The following is a 7841-nucleotide window of genomic DNA, read 5'->3' as shown; positions in this document are numbered from 1 at the left end:
CAATTGCCCCTTGCTTGATGATGGATGTATTTCTTTTTTACACACAAATAGTGTTCACATGTTGATTTTGGAAATCTGATCGAGGTGAAACTATTTTGCTTATTTCTAGCATGCAACAAAAGAAGGCATTCAAAACCACGTCCTGGCTATTATAGTTAAACAGTTGGAAACAAAGAACATCAAATTGGGAGTGGACTTTTTCATTATCAAACCAAGATTTACATAATCGCGAATAAAATTGATGTGCCTCATTGACCAAAGTACAAGTATATGGAAACAACTCTTGGCTATTGCGGTTAGAGAATTCAAAGAAAAAAAAGCATCAGATTACAACTGGATTGTTTCAAGAAAAAAAGAAAACTTCATCTTGTTGGCACAAATGCAAAAAAAAGGTTCTCTTCATTATCAAACCGAGGTTTACATGATTACCGATACACACTATACATCTGCATTGCTGAGCACATTCCAAGGCTTCAAAAATTGAGGACAAAAAGCATCAGCTTTGTGCTTTATTTTTTGAACCGAAAATAGATCTTGTTGTTAGCCATATTTACAGAGGAAAACTAAGATTACATAGACATTACATATTATCCCTCTTGAGCAGATTTAAGAACCTACACACTATTGCATTAAACTTGCTCAATTGAGTCTTTAGAGTTGTAAATTCTTTTTGTAGTACGGATATCTGCTCTTCTTATTTCGTGACCTCAATGTCAGCAATGTTGATAATGAATTTTTTTATAGCGTATTTCAAACTAAGTACAATTCCAAAAACTTCTTATCAAAGAGAAGTGTGGTTGCCAGTCTCATCTCCAATTAATTCTCTTAGAATTCCCATCAGCATTTCCTATATCTTCTCAATTCGTCCATCTTCAATTGCAGTAGAAGAGTCTTCTGTCTGTGTATCATCCAATCTAAGCAGTTGGTTCTTGTCCTTGTGCTCCATTCTCGTACTGCAAATATCAAAATCAATGGATACTTTTATTCTTTTGAAGCATAATATATAAAAAAATCAATGTAAAAAAGCACTGCAATTCATTAAGCAAGTGTTGTGACATAAGTCCGGTGCACTAGCAAGATGAAGTCATCTTGTATCTTTGCATCTCCTACTTCAGTATCAAAATGCACGTTGTCAACACTTGTTACTGATGGGCTGCAAACCATATTTGCTCCAATTAGCAAACAACAATTTCAAAACTCAATTCTTGCATGCAAATGCTAAGGGCCATTCCTTTCTCTTTCCTGCCAGTGACATTGGAACCAATCTGCCCGTGGATGCGTTGTTGCATATATCTCATTTTTACACAAAAATGCTAACAATGTCTTGGTAGCTTGTAGGTAGTTGACAGGTATATCATGCATCTCCACAGTGCTTCTATTTTTCCCATTTCCATTCCCCACCCTTGATGTGGAGTTATCCACAAGGAAGACGAATTGCACTTTCCACCCTTCACCATTCTATGCGCAATGACGTTGATAGGAAATCATTGCCTGTAGGATGCCGCAACTTAAATTTCCAAAACACAAGGGATCTTTAAAATTTTTTGATTGGCATCAAGGAAACCCTATTTTTATTTCATCAGCTTTGTACTCGCTATATAGCTCTATTCCTTTGTTCGCATCACCAAGAGTCACATTGTGCATTACTTTCCTAAAGTACATCTCGTCCTGATCTTCCAAGAAATACCCTAGGGTGCGCTCAAATGTATGCATCTATGTTGTTTTAAGCCTCAACACAAGACCATTCCCCCTTGAGGAGTAGTTTTGTGCCATCTCAAGTATCCTTAAATTTTCTTGTTCACAGCAGCAGTGAGTGATGTTTCCCACACTCGGATAACCATCTTAAAATGAAGGTGGAAGTGGTCCCTCCCCTCTCCAATGCGCATAGGCCACTCAAAGTTTCATTCTCAAAAAATAATTGCATGCATCCTAAAAGCATTACAAAAACCCCACAGACACAATGAAACTTTCCATGACTCTATTGCTTAGTATTGAACCATTTGCATTTGCAACTTTTGAACTGCTTTCATTGGTCCTCTACCCTCCTCAGTTTCCTTCTCTTTCAAAAAATGTCTTCATGCGCATCAAGTCTAGCATAGGCTTCTGATTTGAACCGCACAATTTTGCTCACCCAGAAAGAATTAACAATGTTGCAACAGATTGCCAGGAAAATGGCAAATATCTCAAGCACCATGACTAACACCACTAACAAAACCTCCCCCTTCTCACATGAAAACATGAGCACCTTTTACTTGCACAACCACACCAATCACAAGCATTGCAAAACACGTGGTGTAGTCAAATAGAGCAAATGCATAAGAAGCAATGCACTTACATTTGTTTGATTCTCGTAGTCGTCACCAACAGGTCGCCAATTTCACATGACTCCTCGCTGCCAGGATTTCACACACAAGAACAATGTGGACCCATGCTAAAGACACATCATTTGTTGCAGTGCACATCCCTTTCATTGTTTGCTAAAATTTATAGCATCTCTACGACAAGTCAACATGCGCCTCACAACTGCCACCTTTGCATTGACTACAAATAGTTTTTCTACTTAAAGACTAACTTATCGCCAAATTCCTTTTAATCAACCCACTTTCAAAAATTGGCATGATCTCCTTTCTCATTCTATCTTTACCATTAAATGAGTGTTTCTTTCTTTCATTTGACACACAACAAATTACTGGACCCGTCCAGCTTGAGACTAAGTGTGGTACAACAAGTGAGATGGTGCACAAGTGTATCAAAGCAACAAAGGCTCTGGATTGAAGAGAGATAACAAGATATTTCCAAAACTCTATAACGCACTCGTCTCCTTGTCTCTCCAAAGAAGGAGAAGCACTCTTGAACTTGTTTTGGAGAGAAATATGGAGAAAAATGAATAACAAAGGTCTTTGACAGCTGGGCCATTTTTTAAGGACAAGAGTAAGATCTCAAAAGAAGAAGACCCATTGGATATTGAGTTTCACCTAAATAGCACCGAAAGATTGTTGGTGAACAAAACTATTCAATGACTGGAAAAGTGTGTGATGCCTATCTATGAGTCGAACCTCAAGTGGAAAACCTGGTGGTGGCCTTAATCATAAACATTTCCGTAATCCACAAACAACGACTCTATATCACATTGTAAATATTCTCAAAATGATTCGTTTTACCCCTTAACACCAAACAGTGAGGTTTACAATTGTTGGATGCAAGATAAGTATAAGTTTCGTTTTACCCCTTTACCCCTTAACACCAAACAGTGAGGTTTACAATTGTTGGATGCAAGATAAGTATAAGTAATGGTAGTCAATAATATCAAGAATCCATTGTGGCCATTATTGACAATTTATTTTTATGGAAGGTGATATGTGGGGCTTTGCCGACATGCGTGAAGTTTTTGGCCAAATATTTGCTTCAATAGGTGTTTGGGCTACAAGAAGACAAGTGAGGACCTCTCTCACTTGTTCAAATAGTTCCCAACGATTAGAGGCCTAGCAAGAAATCTATGCAAATGGGTTCAAAGGACCTTGAAAACAGGGTTCTACAAAAAAGACTTATTTGTTGGAGGGATGGAGATAAAAATCCAAGTGCTTTGAATTTTTGTGCAAATTGTTAGGTTTTGATGCCTTGAGCATATTTGAAAGGCCAAGAACCATCATGTATTTGAAAATGACTCTTGATCAATAGTTAACTTTATTGTGTGATTGAGTTTTGATGGACTGAATAAGTCAGAATTGGTTAAGTCATATGGTTAAGTTTTAATAGACTGGATAAGTCATGATTGGTAAAGTTATGTGGTTAAACCTTTAGTGAATTGGATAATTCTAAGTCTGGAAAATACCTTAGTGTTTTGGGTTATTATGAATATTAACGTTAATATATGTGTACACTCAGGACAACCCCCTTCAAATCACTCCTATAATGGAAAACCCTCAGAACGATGCTATCTAAACAGAGATTCAGGAGAAGGATTTTTTTCTCAAACAAATGCAACCACCTTCTTTTAAAGGAGAGGGTGCTCATATTGAGAAGGATGCAGAAGTATGGATCGAAGCTATGGATGATTACTTCTTGGCTGCAAAGACCGCACCTGCAAACCAAGCAATGCTAGGTATGTTTTGCCTCTCCGGTGAAGCAAAGTTATGGTGGAAACAACATTGCCATGACATGGAAGTATTGGAGAACTCCCATAGTTGGAGCGAGATTAAACAAGAAATAAATGAAAGATACTTACCTCCTGCCCATGAAGCGTTGAAGATGAATGAGTTCTTTAGCTTGAAACAATACAGCTTATCCCTGGAAGACTACTACTCAAAGTTTGTAAGGCTTAGGTGTTATGCTCCACCATTGAACATAGAGCAGCAGGTAGCTCGTTTCTGTCAAGGTTTAAGAGAACCCATTAGCTCGCGTTTAGAAGACATGAAACCTACTATTGTGGAAGATGCTTTACTACAAGCTAAGCCCTTAATGAAGGAGCAAGGGATTAGAAGGAGAGTCGAACAAAATCAAAATTTTAATGGTACCATACGTCCAATAAGGTTTCCCAATAATAATGGACAACCACAAAGAGCTTATACTGCTAATGCTCAAAATCCTTCACGCTTGGATGTTTGATGCTTTGAATGTGGAGAGTTGGGACATTATTGAAACATATGTCCACCTCTGATTAATAGAGTTGCATCAACAACTGAAGCATATCAAAGACACCGTCCTTTCGGACATTATAGTGGCCGAGGTGGGGGACGAGGTAGAGGGCAAGGAAGAGTAGTTAGAGCCTTTGAAAGAGGTCAAGGTAGGAATGCCCATGCACATGTAGTCATAGGAGAGCCTACCCTTGGTGAAGAAGAAGAAGAGAGAGCAAGAATTTATGCATCTATTGACAACCCTAGAGCTCAAATACAATTCACTGTTACTCAAACACCAACCACCCATCAAGGTAAACCTTTTAATCTCCTCATTGATTGTGGCAGTGCTCATTCTTTTCTATCTCTGAAATGCTTTCAAAAGTTGAACCTGAATAAGAAACAAGCTAAACCCATGACAATAGAATTGGCTAATGGAAAAACCGTGGTATCATGATATCCTGTGGGAACCCTTGACTTTGAACTAGGAGGACATGCTACTTCAACTTTCTTTAGCACCCTACCAGTTGGGATGTATGATGGAGTTCTTGAAATGGATTGGTTAGATCTAGGAATCACACTAGTATCCATTGTGGCTTAGGTAGTATGAGCTTTAGAGATAGTCATGCTAAGCAAGTCAAAGTACAGGAAAAGAATGGGATCCCAAAGATTCAATTAGTTAAAGCCAACCGTCTACTCAAAGGTATGAGGGTTGGACAACAAATATTTGTGGTCAAGATGAACAAGATCGATCGAAAATCAAACGTTACAAAACCCTCTTGGCTTCATGAATATTTAGAGTTCTTTCCTGAAGATCTTACCTCTCTCCCTTCCAATCGAGAGATTGATCATAAGATAGAGATTCTTCCAGGAAGTGAGCTAGGATCAAAGAGACCTTATAACCTGGTGCTACCAGAGGCCACTGAATTGAAGGAACAACTTCGTCGACTTAATAAATAGGGATTTATGACCAATTAAATCAAGTTGGGGAGCTGCAGTACTCTTTCAGAAGAATAAATATGGGACTTTACGACTCTGTATGGATTATAGAGGACTAAACCAGGTAACATTTAGGAATAACTATCCTATCCCACGAATCAATGAATCCTTGGACATGCTACATGGTTCCAAGGTCTTCTCAAAGATAGATCCAAGATCTGGTTATTATCAAATCAAAATAAAGGAAGCAGATATTTGAAAGACAGTTTTCAACACCCGATATGGACATTTTGAGTTTATAGTAATGTCATTTGTTATGACTAGTGCTCCCGGCTGCAGTCAACAGATTGATGTAGGATATTTTTAGGTGGTAATTAGATGACTTTGTTCTTGTCTTCTTTCATGATATTCTAATCTACTCAAAGGATGAAGAAGAACATGAAGACCACCTAAGAAAGGTGTTGGGTATTCTTTAAGGACACAAGCTATATGCAAAGATGAGCAAGTGTTCATTTTTCACTCCAAGAATTGAGTATTTGGGATTTATTGTTTTGCATGAAGGAATCTCAGTGGACCCTGCTAAAGTGCAAGACATTGTTGAATGGCCTTTCATCAATGAAAGTGAGCTTAGAGGATTCTAGAAATCACAGGATGGTATAGAATATTTATAAAGGATTATGCAGTAATTCACCCTTGACCAATCTTCTGAAGAAAGGAGTGAAGATAAGCTGGGAACCACTACACCAAGAAAGATTTGACCAAATTAAGAACTATGTGACTATAGCACCGTGCCTAAAGCTACCAGATTTCAACGAGGCCTTTGAAGATTTCACTGATGCTAGTGGAATAGCAATTGGAGGAGTATCAATTCAAGAAGGCAGACCAATAGCTTTCACCTCACGTACGTAAGTTTAAGATTCATGAAATAAACTATCCCACCCATGACCTCAAATTATTGGTAGTCATTCACGCTCTAAAGGCTGTGGAGACACTACTTATTGGGAAGGAAGTTTCGACTGATAATCGACCATAAGAGCTTAAAGTGGATTTTTACCCAAGAAACCTTGAATATGCAACAAAGCCGATGGATAGAGCTTTTGCAAGAGTTTGACTTTGACATTATCTATCATCCCAAAAAAGAAAACACGATTGCAGATTCACTCAATCGAAAACCCTTTTTGAGTCTCATATCTATACCCAACAACCCAATCATTGAAAAGATTAAGGAAGTTGCATCATTTGGTCCAGAATATCAAAGGCATCTTAATCTTGTTTTATCTGGGGATTCAAAGAATATACCTTCACTGTTACACTTCTTACATGATGGACCTTGTCTCTATTATAGAGATAGGTTATGTGTACCGAAGGACCCTAACTTAAAAAAGGCTATCTTATTTGAGCCCCATGATAGCCCTACTTCAGGACACCTAGGATATGCGAAGACTCTCAATGCGGTACAGAAAAGTTTCTATTGGACTAGGCAAAAGGTAGACATTGTTCTACTCTATGTTTGTCAATGCTTGACATGCCAAAGGATTAAAGCTGAGAGAGTTAAACTTCGCGGTAAACTTCAACCTCTGGACATTCCCCAAATGAAGTGGGAGTGTATAAGGATGGACTTTGTCATTGAATTACCTACAATACAAGGAGGGTATAATTCACTTATGGTAGTTGTTGACCTACTTATGAAGGTTGTGCATCTCACACCAGTCAAGACAACCTTTACGGCCTCCGATATTGCACAACTATTTGTTAAAGAGATTTTTAGATTGCATGGATTGCCCAAACGGATTGTAAGCGATCAAGATTTGAAGTTCACTTCAAACTTTTGGATCTCACTCTTCAAGGAAACTGGAATAGATTTAAACTTTAGTACCACGTACCATCCTCAATCAGATGGTCAAACAAAGTGAGTCAACCAAGTCATCGAAGATAGTCTTAGAGCTTACTAAAGTAGAGAGCCTAAACGATGGATTCTATTGTTACCTCTAGTGGAGTATGCTTACAATGCATCTCATCATCAAAGCATTGATATCGCCCCCTTTTGTGCCTTGTATGGTCAATAATGTCTCTCTCCACACAATTTTTCTGACCCTACCATTAGAGTTGAAGCATCTAAAAAGATGTTGAAAGAAATAGAAAATCAAACAAAAGCCATCTGAAAGGATATTCAAGCAGCTCAGGATCGTAAAAAGCAGTATGCGGATAGTAAGAGATCCGAAAGAAGATTCAAAGAAGGTGACAAGGTTTTTCTTCAGATTCATCCAAAGAGAAGTACCTTATTGCTTG

General features: G+C 38.2%; 1 pseudogene; it reads right to left on the bottom strand.

Annotated features, from left to right (window-relative positions):
- Positions 1–580: 580 nt before the first annotated feature.
- LOC147425939 (uncharacterized) lies at positions 581–1457 on the bottom strand (annotated as a pseudogene).
- Between the last annotated feature and the right edge of the window lie 6384 nt (positions 1458–7841).

Source organism: Adiantum capillus-veneris, chromosome 24, assembly GCF_014529385.1.
Source record: "Adiantum capillus-veneris isolate H3 chromosome 24, ASM1452938v2, whole genome shotgun sequence".
Taxonomy (NCBI): domain Eukaryota; kingdom Viridiplantae; phylum Streptophyta; class Polypodiopsida; order Polypodiales; family Pteridaceae; genus Adiantum; species Adiantum capillus-veneris.
This window is presented reverse-complemented; position numbering and strand designations above follow the sequence as displayed.